Raw genomic sequence first — 22,180 nt, 5'->3', positions numbered from 1 at the left:
CCAGGGAAAGAGAGTTTAGAAGTTCCCAGCATAGGGAACAAAGGGAGAGGGCTGGCCTTTGCCAGCCTGTTCCTGGGGTTATGGGTGTGGGGCTGCTGGGGGTGGATTTGGGTCTGTGAGGGGCTAATGTGGGGATTTGGGTCTGTGTGTGGCAGCTGCCCCCCCAAGTGGGAGCAGTCTGAGCCTTGGTGGGGCGTGGGAGGAAGGGTGGGAGAAGGGCCCCAGAGGGCTGGGGGGCATTTTGCATGCAAAATGCCACCCCTGGCAAGACAAGCCTCCCCCAGCTGTCAGTGGTAGAGATGAGAGCACCTTCTTGGGGAGGCCATGAAATGGCCCCCCCAAGTGGGAGCAGACTGAGCCTTGGTGGGGGGTGGGAAAGGGCCCCAGAGGGTTGGGGGGCATTTTGCATGCAAAATGCCACCCCTGGCAAGACAAGCCTCCCCCAGCTGTCAGTGGTAGAGAATGAGATTAGAGCACCTACTTGGGGAGGTCATGCAATGGCCCCCCCAAGTGGGAGCAGGCTGAGCCTTGGTGGGGGGTGGGAGGAGGGGTGGGAGAAGGGCCCCTGAGGGCGAGGAGGCATTTTGCATGCAAAATGCCACCCCTGGCAAAGGAAGCCTGCTTCTTCATTTTTCCCTATAGGAAATAATGAAGAAGATGAGCAGCAGCATGCTAACAATATGCTGCTCCTTCGCTTTCTTATGGGAGGATAGGGGGACCTGCTTTGGGGGGCCATAACATGGCCCCCCAAAGTCCAATCGGTCTGAAACTTGGGGGGTTTGTAGAGAGGGGTTAGTGGAAGGTCCCCAACAATTTTGGGCTGATTCGGTGGGAAAATGCCTCCCCCAGACGTCCGGGAAGACGCCGGAGGCATTTTCCCATTGAAAAAGCCTAAAGCCGAAACGTTTCGGCTTTTTTTCTTTCGGCTAGCCGAAACGTTTCGGCTTAGCCCGAAACGTTTCGGCTAACCTGAAAGAAGCCGAAACACTTTTGTTTCGGCTTTGTTTCGGCTTTAAGAAAGCCGAAATGCACATCCCTATTCTTTTCCATCAAAGGTGATCTCGGATCGCGGCGGACAATTCGTTGCCAACTTCTGGCGGGAGCTTTTACAACTGCTGGGCATTGAACAAGTTTTAAGTTCAAGCCATCACCCAGAAACAGACGGACAGTCGGAAAAAACTAATCAGATATTAGAACAATTTCTACGCTGTTACATTAATTTCCAACAGGATAATTGGTTTGACTTGCTCCCCTTGGCAGAGTTCTCGTATAATAACAGCGTACATGCATCCACGGGAGAAACTCCCTTCAAAGTCGTCTATGGCTTTCACTTCAAGCCATTCCCGTTTGAAGCGCTCCCCCTCCTACTACAGTTTCCAAAGACGTCACCGAATGGTGGGGGGAAGCAGTCCAGCAATGGACTCAAATTAGAAAACACCTCATCAAAGCCAAACAGGATTACAAAAAGTACGCCGACCGCCACCGCGCGGCGGAATGGGAATTACAACCTGGTGATCTTGTTTATCTTTCTACAAAGAATCTGAAAGTAACCCAAACCAGCCGCAAGCTAGCGTTAAAGTACCTAGGACCTTTTCCTGTTCGCAAAGTAATCAACAAAGTGACTGTTGCCTTGGATTTACCAAAGAATTTACGCCACGTACATGATACGTTCCATGTTAGTTTATTTAAAAAAGCCCCCTCTGCAGACCAGTGGCACACCGTGCCCCTCCAATCCCTACTTTAATTGATGATCAAACCCACTATGAAGTTCAACAAATATTGGACTCTAAAATAAAAAGAAATCAGTTATTTTACCTCATCAGGTGGAAGGACTTTGACTCTGGGTTCGATGAGTGGGTGAATTCTGTACATGTTCATGCTCCTAGATTAGTTAAAGCATTCCATTCTCGTTACCCACATAAACCTGGGGGGGGGAGCATCTTAGAGGGGGCAGAATGTCAGGTCCAGAATGCTTTCTTGTATGCCTTTGCTTAACCGACTCCATTTTTAATCCTTTCAGTGTTTAAGTGCTCTCTTCACAGGTGCCAAGGTTCCCAGGCAGCTATCTCACAGAAAAGGATTGTTTTGGCTACCGACGTTCCACCAAGAACTGGCCTTGGGAAACTTTCGCTCTCCTGACTTCAAAGGGGTTGTTTTGAGAACTATGGTGGGAGGTTGGGCCTGCTGTGATCTGTTACTTTGTACCTCATGCTTTGCCTGCCATTGGTAACAATGCATATGTACCATCCTGAATATTGCATTCAGGCTAGTGGATTATAATGAACTATTTCTTCAGTAAAAGCCTTTTGGAAACAAAGGACTGTTGTCTGATTGCAGGAGGTAGTCTGGATTAAGGACATTATCTAGCCACAGTTCTGACACCGGGAGCTTTTTGGCATGGAACAGGTTAATAAAAGCGGGGCAGTCCAGAGTTTTCATTTCTAAAATATTGTTCTGGAGTGTCTCTAACACATCCCACTGTTTTTTGTGGCACTGGCATTTCTTTAGTGCCTGTTCCGGGCTGTTTTGTGCTGTTCCAGGAGCTTTTTGGCATGGAACGGGTTAATAAAAGCGGGGCAGTCCAGAGTTTTCATTTCTCATAGAATCATAGAATCATAGAGTTGGAAGGGGCCATACAGACCATCTAGTCCAACCCCCTGCCCAGTGCAGGATCAGCCTAAAGCATCTCTGACAAGTATTCATCCAGCCTCTTCTTGAAAACTGCCAGTGAGGGGGAGCTCACCACCTCACTAGGCAGCTGATTCCACTTTTGAACTACTCTGACAGTGAAATTTTTTTTCCTAATATCCAGTCGGTACCTTTGTAGTTTTAGCCCATTGCTTCGGGTCCTACCCTCTGCTGCCAACTGGAACAGCTCCCTGCCCTCCTCCAAATGACAGCCTTTCAAATATTTAAAGAGAGCAATCATGTCCCCCCTCAACCTCCTTTTCTCCAAACTAAACATTCCCAAGGCCCTCAGCCTTTCCTCGTAGGGCTCAGTCTCCAGACCCCTGATCATCCTCGTCGCTCTCCTCTGCACCCCCTCGATTTTGTCCACATCCTTTTTGAAGTGAGGCCTCCAGAACTGCACACAGTACTCCAGGTGTGGCCTGACCAAGGCAGTATAGAGAGGGGCTATGACCTCCTGCGATTTCGACGCTATGGCCCCTTTGATACAACCCAGGATTGAATTAGCCTTTTTTGCCACCGCATCACACTGACTGCTCATATTCAGTTTACAGTCCACTCTTACCCCAAGATCCCTTTCACATATACTACTGCCCAGAAGTGTATCCCCCATCCAGTATTTGTGCTTCTCATTTTTGTGGCCCAGATGTAATACTGTGCACTTGTCTTTGTTGAATTGCATCCTATTCACAGCTGCCCACTTCTCCAGAGTATTCAGGTCTTGTTGAATTTTAATTCTATCTTCTTGGGTGTTTGCTACCCCTCCCACTTTGGTGTCATCAGCAAATTTAATGAGCAGCCCTTCCACTTCTTCATCCAGATCATTGATAAAAATCTTGAAAAGTACCGGGCCCAAAACCGAGCCCTGCGGCACCCCACTGGACACCTCCTTCCAATCTGATGAAAAGCCCTTGACCACCACTCTTTGAGTGTGGTCCTCCAACCAGTTCCCTATCCACCGAACTGTCCTATAGTCTACTCCACAGTCTTCCAGTTTGCCCATCAGAATGTCATAGGGGACCTTATCAAAAGCTTTACTGAAATCCAGATAAATCACGTCAACAGAGTTCCCCCGATCCAGCAAGCTGGTCACTCGATCAAAGAAGGAAACCAGGTTGGTCTGGCAGGATCTGTTAGGAACAAAACCATGCTGACTTCCCCGGATCACTGAGCGGTCCTTCAGATGCTTACAGATTGATCCCTTTAAAATCTGTTCTAGTATCTTCCCAGCAACAGAAGTCAGACTGACTGGCCTGTAGTTTCCTGGGTCATCCTTCCTCCCTTTCTTAAAGATTGGGATAACATTCACTCTTCTCCAGTCTTGTGGCACATCCCCAGTCCTCCAGGAGGCCTTGAAGATGATGGACAGGCCTTGAAGATGATATTCTGGAGTGTCTCTAACACATGCCACTGTCTTTTGTGGCACTGGCGTTTCTTTAGTGCCCGTACCGGGCTGTTTTGTGCTGTTCCGGGAGCTTTTTGACATGGAATGGGTTAATAAAAGCGGGGCAGTCCAGAGTTTTCATTTCTAAAATATTGTTCTGGAGTGTCTCTAACACATCCCCCTCTTTTTTGTGGCACTGGCCTTTCTTTAGTGCCCGTTCCGGGCTGTTTAGTGCTGTTCCGGGCTTTTTGGCATGGAACGGGTTAATTAAAGGGTGCCAGTCCAGAGTTTTCATTTCTAAAATATTGTTCTGGAGTGTCTCTAACACACATCCCACTGTTTTTTGTGGCACTGGCATTTCTTTAGTGCCCGTTCCGGGCTGTTTTGTGCTGTTCCGGGAGCTTTTTGGCATGGAATGGGTTAATTAAAGGGTGCCAGTCCAGAGTTTTCATTTCTAAAATATTGCTCTGGAGTGTCTATAACACATCCCCCTCTTTTTTGTGGCACTGGCATTTCTTTTGTGCCCCTTCCGGCCTGTTCCGTCTCGTTCCGGCTTTTACCCTGTCCCGCCCACTTCGAAGCTCTTGCTGCCTGCGCTGCCCCAGGCTGACAACGCGCGTCGCTCCAAATCCACACGCAGATTCTCCCCGTGTTGAACTCCGAGTGGGCACCGCGTGACTGCGAAGGGGGCGCAGTACAGGGCGGAAGAGGAAATGCCTGCCCCGCCTGCCCTGCCCTTTCTAGAGCCTGTTGGTTTTTTCCCCCCACAACGGGCTTTGTTGTTATTCCTACTTTATAATTCCCTTAGCGGGTTTCCGATGCACCAGTAAGTGCACCAGGTAGGCCGCTTCTGGAGGGTGCCGCTCGATGCTGCAGGTTTTGCAGCCCGTTCGGAGGGCGGTGGCAGTGGCACGGGAAGGGCGGCGCGTCGGCAAGCCCTGGGGGAGCAACGGCGGGAGAGAAGCCCGCCACCCTCTGATCCATGCTGGAGCCAAGCTGCACCGCTTTTGGAAGGGACGGGGTGACAGGGCGAGGGTGAAGTGCTCGCTGCCGCGTCAGCTCTGCTGGAGCCAGGTGTGCCACTCTGCAAAGATCCGGGGCTTTGCACGGCAGCAGCACTCCGCTCAGCCCTTGCACCACAGCGGTGCCCCTCTCAGCCCTTCCCGTGGTGGCGCAGGAAGGGCAGCAAGGGCGGCATGTCAGAAAGCCTCAGAGGAGCCGTGGCAGGAGAGAAGCCTGCTGCCCTCTGACCCCTGCCAGAACCGCGCCGCGCTGCTTTCGGCAGGGACAGGATGAGGGCAAAGCACCCGCTGCCATGTCAGCCCTGCCGGAGCCGGGCACGCCACTCTGCAAAGACCCAGGGCCTTGCATGGCAGCGGTGCTCCTCTTGCGGCATCTCGACCCGAGTTCGAGGAGAGCAGTGCACACGGTTCCTGGGGCCTCGCAGGGCAGCAGTTCTCCACTCTCCTTGGGCCCAGGGAAAGGCGGCGTGAGCAGAGTGAGCCACGGCACTCCGCTCTCCGATCCAAACCCCCATTGCCTCCCTCCCTGCCTTTCCTTTCCACACCCCACCTGCCTCTGACCCCTCCCGAAAACCCCATTGCCTCCCTACCTGCCTTTCCCCTCCACACCTCACCTGGCTCTCAGCCCTTCCCCAAACCCCATTGCCTACCTACCTGCCTTTCCCCTCCACACCCCACCTGGCTCTCAGCCCTCCCCAAAACCCCATTGCCTCCCTAATTGCCATTACTCTCCCCACGCCCACCTGCCTCTGACCCTTTCCCAAACACCCATTGCCTCCCTCCATGCATTTCCTTTCCACACCCCACCTGCCTCTAACCCCTTCCCAAACACCCATTGCCTCCCTACCTGCCTTTCCTCTCCACACCCCAACTGACTCTCAGACCTCCCCAAACCTCCATTGCCTCCGTACCTGCCATCCCTCCCCAGACCCCTCCTGCTTCTCATCTCTCCCCAGACCCACCTTGCCCCCCACCTGCCAGCCCTTTCTAACCACAACTTCCCACCAGCCCTCCGCAGCCCCAGCTTTCTAGAGCCCATTGTATTTATTTGCACAACGGGCTCTGTTTCTAATATAAAATAACAAAACTTCACCCCCTACCCACCACCCATTGAAAAGGCAATATAATGTTGATAACAAAAACTATTGAACTCAAATTAATAAGAAAGCAATTTTCATACCAAATGCTAAATCAAAAAACATGATATATGTACAGCCTCTGAGAGACCCTGTGGAAAGTGAACTCATTTGAGCCTGTTGAACAAAAGTGCAAAATCAAGGGCCTGTCTTTATTGGGAGCAAGAGAAAATGTCCCCCCCACCCGAACCTCAATAATGCTGGGTAGCACAAACTGCTAGTGACATATTAAACTGGTTTTTTTTTTTAAAGTTTGGATTGTTTCCCCCCTTCCCCACTTATACGGCTTGCAAGGAAATGGGGGAAAAAACAATTTCTTGACTCTGGAATGCTTTCCATTTTGTTGCTCAGTTGTTTCTTACTGGAATTAGTTCCTTTATGAGGAGTAGGGGCTGAATGAGTTAACTTTTTTGTGCAGATTTTGATAGGTCAGTGGAGGTAATGTTGAGTTTATACAGTAAAGCTTGTCCTGATACGATAGAGTACCATACGGCAAATATTTTCAAGTTTAAAGAAATAGCATTAGCAAGGAGCCAAGACATAATTTATCACACCCACGGGCCATCATTCCAGTCAGGGGCCTGTTATTCCAGTCCCAGAGCCCTTCTGGCACACCCAGGATCCGTCATTCCAGCATAGAGCCTGTCATTCCAGTACCAGAGCCCTTCTGTCACACCCAGGGCCCGTCATTCCAGTCATGGACCTGTCATTCCAGTCCCAGAGCCCTTCTGGCCCACCCAGGGGCCGTCATTCCAGTCAGGGGCCTGTCATTCCAGTCCCCGAGCCCTTCTGGCACACCCAGGGGCCGTCATTCCAGTCTGGGGCCTGTCAATCCAGTCCCCGAGCCCTTCTGGCACACCCAGGTGCCGTCATTCCAGTCAGGGGCCTGTCATTCCAGTCCCCGAGCCCTTCTGGCACACCGAGGGCCCGTCATTCCAGTCAGGGGCCTGTCATTCCAGTCCCAGAGCCCTTCTGGCACACCCAGAGGCCGTCATTCCTTTCATGGGCCTGTCATTCCAGTCCCCGAGCCCTTCTCTCACACCCAGGGCCCTTCATTCCGGTCAGGGGCCTGTCATTCCAGTCCCAGAGCCCTTCTGGCACACCCAGGGCCCTTCATTCCAGTCAGGGGCCTGTCATTCCAGTCCCAGAGCCCTTCTGGCACACCCAGGGGCCGTCATTCCAGCATGGGGCCTGTCAATCCAGTCCCCAAGCCCTTCTGGCACACCCAGGTGTCGTCATTCCAGTCTGGGGCCTGTCATGCCAGTCCCAGAGCCCTTCTGGCACACCGAGGGCCCGTCATTCCAGTCAGGGGCCTGTCATTCCAGTCCCCGAGTGCTTCTGTCACACCCAGGGCCCGTCATAGCAGCATAGAGCCTGTCATTCCAGTCCCAGAGCCCATCTGTCACACCCAGGGGTTGTCATTCCAGTCAGGGGCCTGATATTCCAGTCAGAGAGCCCTTCTGGCACACCCAGAGGCCGTCATTCCACCATGGGGCCTGTCAATCCAGTCCCCAAGCCCTTCTGTCACACCCAGGGACCATCATTCCAGTCAGGGGCCTGTCATTCCAGTCCCAGAGCCCTTCTGGCACCCCCAGAGGCCGTCATTCCAGCATGGGGCCTGTCATTCCAGTCCCCGAGCCCTTCTGTCACACCCAGGGCCCGTCATTCTAGTCAGGGGCCTGTCATTCCAGTCCCCAAGCCCTTCTGTCACACCCAGGGGCCATCATTCCAGTCAGGGGCCTGTCATTCCAGTCCCAGAGCCCTTCTGGCACCCCCAGAGGCCGTCATTCCAGCATGGGGCCTGTTAATCCAGTCCCTGAGCCCTTCTGTCACACCCAGGGCCCGTCATTCCAGCATAGAGCCTGTCATTCCAGTCCCAGAGCCCATCTGGCACACCCAGGGGCTGTCATTCCAGCATGGGGCCTGTCAATCCAGTCCCCAAGCCCTTCTGGCACACCCAGGTGTCGTCATTCCAGTCTGGGGCCTGTCATGCCAGTCCCAGAGCCCTTCTCTCACACCCAGGGCCCTTCATTCCAGTCAGGGGCCTGTCATTCCAGTCCCCGAGCCCTTCTGGCACACCCAGGGGCCTTTATTCCAGCCTGGGGCCTGTCATTCCAGTCAGAGAGCCCTTCTGGCACCCCCAGAGGCCATCATTCCAGCATGGGGCCTGTCATTCCAGTCCCAGAGCCCTTCTCTCACACCCAGGGCCCCTCATTCCAGTCAGGGGCCTGTCATTCCAGTCCCAGAGCCCTTCTGGCACACCCAGGGGCCGTCATTCCAGCATGGGGCCTGTCATTCCAGTCCCCGAGCCCTTCTGGCACACCCAGGGGCCGTCATTCCAGCATGGGGCCTGTCATTCCAGTCCCCGAACCCTTCTGGCACACCCAGGGCCTGTCATTCCAGTCAGGGGCCTGTCATTCCAGTCCCAGAGCCCTTCTGGCACACCCAGGGGCCGTCATTCCAGTCAGGGGCCTGTCATTCCAGTCCCCGAGCCCTTCTGGCACACCCAGGGCCTGTCATTCCAGTCAGGGGCCCATCATTCCAGTCCCCGATCCCTTCTGGCACACCCAGGGGCCTTTATTCCAGCCTGGGGCCTGTCATTCCAGTCAGAGAGCCCTTCTGGCACACCCAGAGGCCGTCATTCCACCATGGGGCCTGTCAATCTAGTCCCCAAGCCCTTCTGTCACACCCAGGGACCATCATTCCAGTCAGGGGCCTGTCATTCCAGTCCCAGAGCCCTTCTGGCACCCCCAGAGGCCGTCATTCCAGTCAGGGGCCTGTCATTCCAGTCCCAGAACCCTTCCGGCACCCCCAGAGGCCGTCATTCCAGCATGGGGCCTGTTATTCCAGTCCCTGAGCCCTTCTGTCACACCCAGGGTCCATCATTGCAGCATAGAGCCTGTCATTCCAGTCCCAGAGCCCATCTGTCAAACCCAGGGGATGTCATTCAAGTCAGGGGCCTGTCATTCCAGTCAGAGATCCCTTCTGGCACACCCAGAGGCTGTCATTCCACCATGGGGCCTGTCAATCCAGTCCCCAAGCCCTTCTGTCACACCCAGGGACCATCATTCCAGTCAGGGGCCTGTCATTCCAGTCCCAGAGCCCTTCTGGCACCCCCAGAGGCCGTCATTCCAGCATGGGGCCTGTCATTCCAGTCCCCGAGCCCTTCTGTCACACCCAGGGCCCGTCATTCCAGTCAGGGGCCTGTCATTCCAGTCCCCAAGCCCTTCTGTCACACCCAGGTCCCGTCATTCCAGTCAGGGGCCTGTCATTCCAGTCCCAGAGCCCTTCCGGCACCCCCAGAGGCCGTCATTCCAGCATAGAGCCTGTCATTCCAGTCCCAGAGCACATCTGTCACACCCAGGGGTTGTCATTCCAGTCAGGGTCCTGTCATTCCAGTCCCAGAGCCCTTCCGGCACCCCCAGAGGCCGTCATTCCAGCATGGGGCCTGTTATTCCAGTCCCAGAGCCCTTCTGTCACACCCAGGGTCCGTCATTCCAGCATAGAGCCTGTCATTCCAGTCCCAGAGCCCATCTGTCACACCCAGGGGTCGTCATTCCCGTCAGGGGCCTGTCATTCCAGTCCCAGAGCCCTTCTGGCTCACCCAGGGGCCGTCATTCCAGTCAGGGGCCTGTCATTCCAGTCCCAGAGCCCTTCTGGCACACCCAGGGCCCGTCATTCCTGTCAGGGGCCTGTCATTCCAGTCCCTGAGCCCTTCTGTCTCACCCAGGGACCGTCATTCCAGCACAGAGCCTGTCGTTCCAGTCCCAGAGCCCTTCTGGCACACCCAGGGGTCGTCATTCCAGCATGGGGCCTGTCATTCCAGTCCCAGACCCCTTCTGGCACACCCAGGGGCCGTCATTCCAGCCTGGGGCCTGTCATTCCAGTCCCAGAGCCCTTCTGGCACACCCAGGGGCCGTCATTCCAGCCTGGGGCCTGTCATTTCAGTCCCTGAGCCCTTCTGGCACACCCAGGGGCTGTCATTCCAGCATGGGGCCTGTCATTCCAGTCCCAGAGCCCTTCTGGCACACCCAGGGCCCGTCATTCCTGTCAGGGGCCTGTCATTCCAGTCCCTGAGCCCTTCTGTCACACCCAGGGACCGTCATTCCAGCACAGAGCCTGTCGTTCCAGTCCTAGAGCCCTTCTGGCACACCCAGGGGTCGTCATTCCAGCCTGGGGCCTGTCATTCCAGTCCCAGACCCCTTCTGGCACACCCAGGGGCCGTCATTCCAGCCTGGGGCCTGTCATTCCAGTCCCAGAGCCCTTCTGGCACACCCAGGGGCCGTCATTCCAGCCTGGGGCCTGTCATTTCAGTCCCTGAGCCCTTCTGGCACACCCAGGGGCTGTCATTCCAGCATGGGGCCTGCCAATCCAGTCCCAGAACATGTTATCTGAGCCCAGACACTTTCCTTCAAAATCCATTCCACGTTTTCTTTGCACCTCTTTTTTTGCTCTAATGTGTTTCAATGGAGCCCATGCAAGTCAATGGGCATTCCAGTTTCCCATTATTTCCTATGGGCATTCAAGCCTCTCCCATTATTTCCAATGGGCAATCCTGTCATTCGTTTTAGTACATCCCCCGAAACACTAAACCCGAAACGGCTAGCCGTTTCGGCTTTTTCCTGTATCCGAAACAGATTCTTGTTTCGGGTAAACCCGAAACAAGAATAACGAAACAGTGTGCCTTTGCACACCCCTGCTAACTATCTGGGAAAAATTCCTGTTCTGGATGCAATCATGATTATCTTTAAGAATCAGTTTCGGGGCTACACAACTCTGCTGCTAGACATGCTGGTAGTGACTGGGCCCTTAAGTTGACTTGATCAAATTCAGTTCTTGAGTCAGTTTTATACACTGCTGAAAAACTAAAAGTAACGGGGTCTCTCTTTTGCCTCAACAACTTTACATACAATTATAATATTGATATGAAGCTGTCACTGCAGATGGCCTTGAACATTCTATAAGTTATTTACTGTTGGTATAAGCCATCACTAACATATAACACCTAATCTCAAGCAATTTCATTCGTTAAGGGGTTGTTTCTGAGCTCAATTCAAGATGCTGTTTTTGACCATTAAAGCCTGAAATGATCTGAGTTCTGGGAGCGTTGTTCTCTTTATTTTCCCCTTTGAGCTTTGTGCTCATCCAATAAACCCCTGCCACAGGTAATTCATTTTCAGATGTTAAATTGTTGTCAGCTAAGAGCAGGACCCTTTGAATTATGAACCCAGACTGTCAGTTTCCCTTACCTCTACCTTTTTTGGAGAAAGGGGAAAATCTAGCTATTCCACTGAGCTTTTTGGAAGCCAGAGATTTAATCTGTTGTCTGATTCCTTCCATTTTTGTTGTTGATGCCAGTTTTTAAAAGTTCATTTGAATTCTGATTTTTAGATACTATATTTTAACTTGTTTGAACAAATGAACAGGGCTGCCAAGAGCCACCACAGGTCCCCAGATGTATTCCACCTGCTCTCCCCCAATATAACCCTGATCCAAACCAAATATCTTAACAAAACAAATCACTTGGCTTGCTGTTACCACACATCTTTAATGAAAAGAGAGGTCTGTGTGTCTGTCTGTCCATCAGAAAATAAAACTAGGAGTCTCAAAATTAATCACCAGCTTCTGGATGTTCACGGGAGTTCCCGTGAAAAAAATGAAGGGAATCAGAATATCTTGGCCGAGGTTATCTCCAGACTGTGTCCCCCATGCTATTTGCAATGGAAGCTAAAGTTCTCTGTTTGTGGCAGCCAGGCATAACTCATCAGAAAATAATGCCTGGTGTTTGAAAAATGGCCTCCAATCTCAGCATGATGCTGGGAGTTGCAGCGCCCAAAGTGAAGGGATTGGAACTAGAAATGGGCACGAATTGCATTAGGAACCTCAAAACCCCACGAAAATGGTGATCACGTGATCATGACCCAGCAGTTTGTGATTGTCCACGACCAACGAACCAGCGTCCGGGAGAGGCCTGGTTCATTGCGTTCAGGCGCGGTTTGAGAAGCCAGACACTCAGGTGCCAGCAATCTATTCCCCTAGCAACGGAGCCAGGGGAATGCCTGAGCTCTGTCTGCCCTCCTTCTGTTGCCCTGGAAACCCCAATGGAAGCCCAGCTTTCCTTGATCAGCAGGGCTTCCTTCCAACCATGGAGCTGCAAAGCAGTTACAAGTTGGGAGAAGACACCCAGGGGAGGGAGGGGGAAAGGGGTGTTCTGTAGCCATGAGCACTCCAATCTCATCCCTGCAAACCCTGATAGGCAGCTCTGACAGCCAAACATAGACCTCCTCTGTTGCTGAATGGGACCCATGCTTATAAATAGCCATGATCTCCCAGGCTGGGTTTCACTTTCTGTGAGCAGTGGAGTGGGACAGAGCTCTTGCTTGCCACTTGCTAGCCTTTGGGGATAGAGACTGAGAGTACAATTGAGCTTGGCTTTGGGGGATAGGGATCTATCTCCTCTGGTTCCAGGGCTGCTGCCTGGCTCTGGGGCCAAGCTCAGTGGGCACTTCGGCTGAAGGCTCACATTGATTATTTATCAGATCCTGATCGGGTCAGGTCTGTGGGAGCGGTGGGCTAGGGCACTAGTCCTTCCCTCCCTCTGGTGCCAGGGCTGCTGCCAGGCCCTGGGGCTAAGCTCGGTGGGTACCTCGGCTGAGGGCTCACATTATTAATCAGTGCCTGATCTGTTCAGGTCTGTGGGAGTGGTGGGCTAGGGCTCTAGTCCCTCCCTCCCTCTGGTGCCAGGGCTGCTGGCAGACCCTGGGGCCAAGCTCAGTGGGTACCTCGGCTGAGGGCTCACATTATTATTAATCAGTGCCTGATCTGTTCAGGTCTCTGGGAGTGGTGGGCTAGGGCTCAAGTCCCTCCCTCCCTCTGCTGCTGTCGAGTATCTCCTAAGCTGGAGCCTCAGGTGAGGACATCCAGTAGCTGGGGGATCAGGCTGCCTCCGGGCGAATGTCGTGTCCTCCCCCCCCCGCTGGGAATACCAGTGCATTCCACTTTGTCTTGGTGGCTGTTCCTGTATTGCTGGGAACACCAACGTGCTCCACCTTGGCCTCCATGAACCACGAACCGGTTCGGCAGAAAATTTGGAATCGAAGCAGTGATTACAACCCAGAAAGACATGTGAAAAGGTAAAGATCACTATCTCTCAAACTGGGACAGACTGTTTAAAGTAATGAGGCTTTAAAGTGAACTTTTAAACTGCAACAGTTGGACTATATTGAGAAAAAGATCCGGCAAGAATTTGATTAGAAAAAGGACTAAGTTAATGAAAGTTATTGAAGAAAATAGATAATTGTTTACCATACCTGTGGTTATAAAGTGATAGCAAGCTGTGAGAAAACTTCTACCATCGCGAGAGCTGCAGTGGAGAGTCGGCAAATAGGAAGTGCGTAACAGCGATAGAGGTGCCTGTGAGAGAAGGTCCCCATCGAAGGACAGGAAGAAGGGAATCGCCATTTTTGAAAAGGGAAGGGCATTGACTTCAACAGGAGCGGAAGTAGGACATCTTGGATTGTAAAAAGACTATAGAAAAACCATAGAGAAAAGACGCCCGACATTTTGGATTTTGTAAGTGTCTCTTGTTTATTTTAAGAACCGGGACATTTAAATTATTTCAAAGGGACATCAATTTAGACGCCACGGAGCTAAGGAAACGTGCAGACTCGTGGGAGTGAGGTAAATCAAGCCCCACGATGTCAAAGAAAGAGTGGCAAACAGCTATTGAGAATTTGGACAAAAAATTCCTGGAAATGTTAAAGGAACTGAAGGAGACAAAACAGGAGTTGGTGAGAGAAGTTAAAGATGTTAAAGAGACAGTAAAAAACGAATTGGCAGAGGTGAAGAAGGGAATGGAAACAATACAAACCGATTTACAGGCAGCGCAGCAGAAAGTTAATGTTGTGGAAAAAGCGATGGAGAACCTTACAGAGACGCAACGAACAGATATGAGAGTGATAAGGGGGAGAATGGCGGTTGCGGAGAGTAAATATATGGAGAAACAGCTGAGGTTTCGAGGTCTGCCGGAAATAGAGACAAAGACAGCACAAGAACAGGTGACTGAAATGTTAGCTGAATACCTGGGAAAGGAGGAGGAGGAAGTTGTGGCTATTCTGGATGTTGTGTACCGAATAAACTCCAGATTCGCGGCCCAGAGGAAATTACCAAGGGATGTGATTGTGCAATTTACGACAAGGAATATAAGAGAAATGATAGTGAGTAAACAGTTTCAAGATCCATTGGTAGTCGATGGCAAGACGATTATAATCATGAAGGAGCTACCCAGATCGGTGTTGCTTGATCGGAAAAAATATAAAGTGCTTGTGCAGAATTTGAAGGATATGAAAATAAGATATAGATGGGAATTACCGGAAGGGATATCTTTTGAATTTGGAGGAATGAAAAAGCGCATCAGATCTGAATTTGAGATGGAAAAGTTTATGAGGGACAATGAAAAGGACTTACCAACAACAAGGCTATGAATATGGAGTGTAAAGTTTTATCTTGGAATGTAAATGGACTTAATTCACCCAAAAAGAGAAAAAGTACTTTCCACTGGCTAGTAAAACAAAAATGTGACATTGTATGTTTGCAGGAGACCCATATCAGAAATCAGGATGTAAAATATCTCAAAGTGAGTAAGTTGGGCATTGATTTTGTAGTGGCCTCAAAAAAGAAAAAAAAGGGAGTGGTACTATATATTAAAGAGGAGCTACAGCCAAAATTAATGATTAGAGATGTGGAAGCCAGATTTATAGCAGTGGAATGTACATGGAATTTAAAAAAAGTGTTGGTTATCGGAATTTATGCACCAAACGATGCTAAAGAAAGCTTCTCTGAGGATTTAAGGAAGCAACTAGATGAACTTACGTATGATCAGATAATCCTTGCAGGAGACTTCAATGGAATTACAAATTTGGAACAGGACAAAAAATCAGTAACTGCACAAAAGAAAAGAGGACTTTTGCCAAAGACGTTCTTTGCATTAATGCAGCAGGAAACTTTGGAAGATGTATGGAGAACGCGGAATCCCACAAGTAGACAGTATACATTTTTCTCCGCAAGACACTCTACTCTATCACGTATTGATATGATCTGGGCCTCAAAGGATTTAGTGGTTTGGACTAAGGATGTTGAAATAATGCCCATGGTAGGCTCAGATCATAATCCAATTATGTGGAAGTTCGGGAAAAGAAATAAGAGGAAAGGATGGAGAATAAATGAGGATTTGCTACAGGAGGGAGAAAATATGGAGATGCTGAGAAGGGAAACTAAGTTCTTCATACAACATAATATGAATCGAGAAGTACCAACCAATAAGGTCTGGGATGCATATAAAGCAGTGATTAGAGGCATACTAATGGATTTAAATGGAAGAGCACGAAAGAAACGAGAGGAGAAGAGACAGGAGATTATGGAGAAAATAAAAGCCAAAGAAATACAACTAAAGAAAAGACCAGGTAAGAAGAAAATTTATCAGGATATTAAAATTTTACAAGAGCAGTTGACGGCAATGAACAATAGAGAATTGGAATGGAATTTGAAAAGAATGAATCAAAAGTCGTTTGAAGGTGCAAATAAACCTGGGAAATATTTGGCATGGCAACTGAAGAAGAGAAAAGAAAAAAAGATAATAAATAAAATATGTGAGGACAATAAAGTGCATCTGGAACAGACTGCCATTAGTAGAGCCTTTTACAAATTTTACGCCAAATTGTATGGGAAAAAAGAAGTGAAAAAAGTCTCAATAGCGACATATTTGGGAAAAGTAAAACTCCCAATAATCTCGGAAGACTGGAGAGTTAAATTAAATAGTGAAACAACAGAGGAAGAAATAAAGAAAGCAATACAGTCAACAAATTTGGGAAAAGCGCCAGGGCCTGATGGACTTACAGCAAAATTTTATAAGGTAATGGCCAATGAGCTGGCGCCATTTCTAAAAGAGGTGATCAATGGGGTCTTGAGAGACCAAAGAACTCCAGATACTTGGAGTGAAGCTAATATATCATTGATCCCTAAAGAGGGACAGGACTTGACAAATGTTAAAAATTACAGACCTATTTCTTTACTTAATAATGATTACAAGATCTTTGCGAAGATCTTGGCAGAGAGACTAAAGGGATGGCTAGCTGAGGCTATTGGGGAAGAACAAGCAGGTTTTCTTCCAAACAGACAAATTAGAGATAACTTAAGGACAGTTATAAATGCTATTGAATACTATGACAGGCGTTGTGATAAAGAGGTTGGGTTCTTCTTTATAGATGCTGAAAAAGCGTTTGACAATTTGAACTGGGACTTTATGTTTGCAACTATGGAACAGCTACAAATGGGAGAAAGATTCATAAGAGCAGTTAAAGAAATTTACAGAGACCGAAGTGCAGCAATTGTGGTGAATGATGAGGTGACTAAGAAATTGACTATAGGCAAAGGTACAAGACAAGGTTGTCCGTTGTCTCCACTGTTGTTTATTTTGGTATTGGAAATTCTGATGATACAGATCCGAGAAGATGATGCAATCCGTGGAATAAAGATAAAGGACTTTTCCTATAAGGTCAGAGCATTTGCAGATGACATAATGTTAATTGTGGAAGATCCAATTGAAAACATGCCTAAGGTAATAGATAAAATCAAAGAGTTTGGAGACTTGGCAGGTTTTTTTGTAAACAAAAAGAAGTCAAAGATATTGTGTAAAAATATGACTGAACAAAAACAACAGCAACTTATGGAAATAACAGACTGTGAAGTAACAAGCAAGGTAAAATATTTGGGAATCGAACTGACTGCAAAAAATATAGATCTATTTAAGAATAATTATGAGAAATTATGGACTCAAATAGAGCAGGACTTGATTAAGTGGAATAGATTGAAGATGTCATGGTTGGGAAGAATTGCAGCAGTTAAGATGAATGTTTTGCCAAGAGTGATGTTTTTGTTACAGACAATACCAATTATTCGGGACTCTAAACAATTTGAAAAATGGCAAAGGAAATTATCGGAGTTTGTGTGGGCAGGCAGGAAACCTAGGGTGAAAATGAAAGTGTTGCAGGATGCAAAAGAAAGGGGTGGAATGCAACTGCCCAACCTGAGACTTTACTATGATGCAATCTGTCTGGTATGGCTGAAAGATTGGATGACGCTGGAAAATTGCAAATTGCTGGCCTTAGAGGGATATAAAAAACTGTTTGGATGGCATGCATATTTATGGTATGACAAAGTGAAAGCAGACTCTATGTTTCTACACCACTATATTCGGAGAAGCCTCTTCACAGTCTGGAAGAAATATAAAGATTACCTACAGGAAGGAACTCCCTCCTGGGTGGTTCCATATGAAGTAATTGATCCAAGAACGGTCGATAATAAGCAACAGTGTTTAACGTATAAGGAGATAACTCAAACAGAACTTTCTAAAGCTAGATTAAAGACACAAGAGTTGTCCCCAAACTATGATTGGTTTCAATATAGACAAATCAGAGATCTTTATTATTCAGACTGTGCGAAGGGAGGAATAAGAATGGAGAATTCAGAATTAGAGAAAGTAATTTTACAAGGAGATAAAAAAAGAAATTTCAAAGGTCTACAAAGTGTTGCTAAAATGGTATACTGAGGATGAGGTAGTTAAAGTGCAAATGGTGAAGTGGGCTATAATCTTTAACAAAGAAATAACAATGGAGGCGTGGGAATACTTGTGGAAAAATATGTTGAAGATTACGACATGCACTAATATTAAAGAGAATGTTTATAAAATGATGTATCGTTGGTATCTGACACCAAAGAAGATAGCGCTAGGGAATTTGAACATGTCTAACAAATGTTGGAAATGTAGAAAACATGAGGGTTCTTTGTGCCATATGTGGTGGACTTGTGAGGTAGCCAGGCAGTACTGGGGGGAAATAATAAAAGTAATGAGTGAGATTTTACAATTTCAAGTGAATAAGAACCCAGAACTCCTGCTACTGAACTTGGGAATGCAAGATATGCCAGCACAATACAGGACATTGTTATTCTATATGACAGCAGCAGCTAGACTTTTGTACGCGCAGAAGTGGAAAGTACAAGAGGTGCCAACCATTGAGGATTGGATCTACAAATTGCTGTACATGGCGGAGATGGATAAAATGACAAGAAAATTGAGAGACCTTGACCCGGGGCAGTTTAACAAGGACTGGGAGAAGCTGAAACAATATCTGGTGAAAAAATGGGAGGTGGGTGGAGAACTGTGGCAGTTTGAAAATTACTGAAACACAATGGAAGAAGAGGGAAGTGACTATACCGAGGGGGGGAGAGTCGACTGAATAATTCTAAGCAAATACCATATTGGATTAATAATACTCTATTACATTAGAGTATTAGTAGTGCTATTATTATAAGAAATGTAAGGATAAAAGCTAAACTAAATATCTTTCTGACGTAAATAATAGTTGCAAAAGGGTGAATGGATACATATCAGCAGGTGAAATGTGGAAATAATAGATTGACTTATGTTAAACGAATATATGAATGGATTACTCTAGTTAAATAGCTCTATAACGGAGAAATTAGATAATTATATTGGATATGATATGTAAAAGGAAGTAAGGAGCAACATATATAGAATATAAGTAAAATTGATTGATTTATTATGAATATCTGCAAAGTTTATAGAAGTACTAGAAAATATGTATAAGGTGGGGCAAATTGCTTGTCCCATGTTGAAGAGAGTAGAAAGAGTAAAATAGAGTATAGGTGATCAGAATGAATATTATTGAAAGGAATCAGAAATAGCACAAATATGATAGATAAGCTTAGAAGAATTTGAAAGTATATTATAATAAATATAGTAAAATTCATATGAGTAAAGAGAAAATAGATGAGGGGTTGGAAAACTGTTGGAAGTCAACAAAAGGGGGGGAATGGGAGGGGGTTAGAATTGGAAATTTAAAGGAATGTGAGTGTAAATGATATGATATGATATATTTCTAATCCAATAAAATTTTTTACAAAAAAAACCAAACAAACCACGAACCGGTTCAGCAACGGGAGATGTTCATTGCAGTTCGTGAATTCAGGATCATCATCTGCACCAAACCACGATCCGCTGGTCATTAATTTTTTTTGGTTCGTGCCCATATCTAATTGGAACATCCCAGACCAAGTTATCTCCACAACAGGCAACCTGTTATGTGTCTCTAAAACTTAAATCCCTAATCAGCTATGGAAAGTTGTTAGATGACACACTTTCCACTAGACCTACTTCTGAGGTTTGCTGTGCAGATAAAATGGAGAACAGGAAAGCAATGGATGTTGCTTTGGGTCCCCTTTGGGGGTAAGACAGGGTACAACATTTTTTTTATAAATCTAAGTTCACTAAAAAAAAAGATGATTGCTTTAACTGTTGCTTCTCAAGTATTGCTATGATTCTTTTGGCAGGAGGAAGAACAGCTTATTTAGCATTCAAACTACTTCGTGAGCACAGTGATCAGTAGCAGGCCCCTACTATCTATAAAAGCCATCATAATTGTGTGAAAGAAGCAGCTTTTCTCTCTTTTTGGCCAAGCTGTTCCTTCCAAAAATGCCCTCCTCATCTACTCAGTTCACACAATCTGATTCTCTCAATATTTCTCTCTATAGCCATGTGTCTAATTTTGTAATTTTATATTTACACACATCTATATGTTTATCAGTATAGGATATACTTACATCTAATTAATGACAGGATATTTTGGAGGTCTTTCATCCATGCATGGGACCCATGCTTTTAGCACTATCACTCGCAATTAGCAAGTGATACAGTCCTGAGATTATTCCATATATGGATTAGGAAATTGGATGTTTTGGCTGTATTCAATATTGGCTGTGAAGAAGAAGTGCTGAAACGAGCATAGTAAGAAGTTGGCAGGCTCGTTGCCAATCTCCCGGCCAATCTCCTGGTCGATTTGGAGGTGATTTTCAGCCCTAGGAGCCATTGTGCGTTGGACTAACACATTGTCAGGGGGAAGCAGAGAAAGAGTTGGCCTTCTGACTTGATGCCACAGTAGCCATTGGGCTTTGGAATTCAACTAATAAGTATATTCTTCACAAAGTCATCGGACTGTTCAGTAAAAGGACTGTGTATGCATAATGTATCTGGATGAACAAATGGACTGAGAATTACATGTTTTTGATATATATTTATTGAATTCACTGTATATATATTTGTTGAATTTCACTGAATATAGAGATATGAATTTGTACACCTTGTAGTGAGTTTTCTGGGTTCTTAGGCTATATTTACCACCAAAAAAATTGGTGGAAGAGGACTGTTACAAGTACATCAGGTAGTGGAAGAAGAAAAGAGAGGCCTGAATGATTACATCTGTAGAAGTACAGAAAAATTACTTCAGGCTGTGAAAACAGAGAACATATTTAAAACAACTAAAACAAAGGCTGAATACAAGAAGAAACAGTTTGAGAATAGATTAAATGGCTGGAAGAACATTGGCAACATCTAAAAATGATTGAAGGAAAAAGTGACAACAGCCTAACTTGGGCATGATTGAAGATGGGTGCAATCAAGAAAGAAACTGAAGGTCTGATCTTTGCAGCACGAGAACAAGCATTGCAAACGGAAGTTATGAACACCAAAATTCAGAAAATCAGTGAAAATCCAAAATATCGACTTTGCCAGGAAAAAGATGAAACTGTGTCCCATCTTATCTCTGAATGTGGCAAAATTGCACAGACGGACTACACAGCTAGACATGACAGGGTCGCAAAGCTGATTCATTGGTCATTGTGTAAAAAGTATAACTTGCCAGTATCAAAAAATTCATGGGAACATCAGGTGGAAAAGGTGCTAGAAAATGAACGTCAAGATCTTGTGGGATTTCAGAATTTAAATTGATCAGCACCTTCAACATAATTCACCAGACATAACAGTCGTGGAAAATCAAAAAGTCTGGATAATCGACATTGCAATTCCTGGGGATGCCAGAGTCAAAGAAAAGAACAAGAAAAATGATTAAATATAGAGATCTGGCAATAGAAACCACCCGGTGATAGAAGAAGAAGAATGCAACAGTAGTCCCCATTGTCATCGGAGCACTTGGAACCATCTCGAAAAACTTTGCAATTCATATGGAAAAACTGCAGCTTTCAACATAACACCTACAGAACTGCAAAAGACGGTGCTACGTGGAACAGCGTACATATTATGTTGATATCTGGTTGATACTTAGGTCTCCAGTGGAAACTTGTATCAGCTTAGCAAGGCCAATCAATAATAACATGTGACCTCTGCTTATTGCTAATTGTGTTTTGGATAATTTGAATAATAATAACAACAACAACAACCCGCTACCTGAACAGTGTTTAAAATGTAATTAAAAATGGGAAGGAAGGGAATGGGAAAGTAGGCATTTTAACTTCTGTTCCCTATTTATGACCACTAAAACAGATTAACATTCCATTACCATGCATGTAAAGGGTGTGTGGGGCGGGGAAGGAGGCATTCTTTTACTATCTAGATAGATCATGGGAAAATGATCTATTTTTCCAGGGCTCATTTCGAGGGGGAACATGCAGGAATGCAGTTCCGGCAGTTCCCCAAAGAGGCCGCATGTCAGGTGGCCCTGGCCCCTGACTTTCGGCCATTTTGGGCCCGTTTCAGCCTGGATTGGGGCGGAAACGGCCCGGATCGGGCCTCTGATGGGTGGTGGATCACTGTCCCACTCAGCAGTGGCCAGATCCTGACCAATGGCCTTTTCGGCCATTTTCAGCCCCCTTTTGCCATTTTGGGCCCAATTTCAGCCCTGAATGGCCAGGATTGGGTCCAAACTAGCCAGGATAGGTGATGCCAGGGGGTGTGGCATATGCAAATCAGTTATGCCAATGACACTTCCAGTGATGGCAAGGGGTGTGGCATATGCTAATGAGCTATGCTAATGAGCCATGCTAATGAGTTCCTCTAGCTTTTTTTCTACGAAATGACCCCT

This window comes from Eublepharis macularius, chromosome 6 (assembly GCF_028583425.1).
Source record: "Eublepharis macularius isolate TG4126 chromosome 6, MPM_Emac_v1.0, whole genome shotgun sequence".
Classification (NCBI taxonomy): Eukaryota; Metazoa; Chordata; class Lepidosauria; order Squamata; family Eublepharidae; genus Eublepharis; species Eublepharis macularius.
This window is presented reverse-complemented; position numbering follows the sequence as displayed.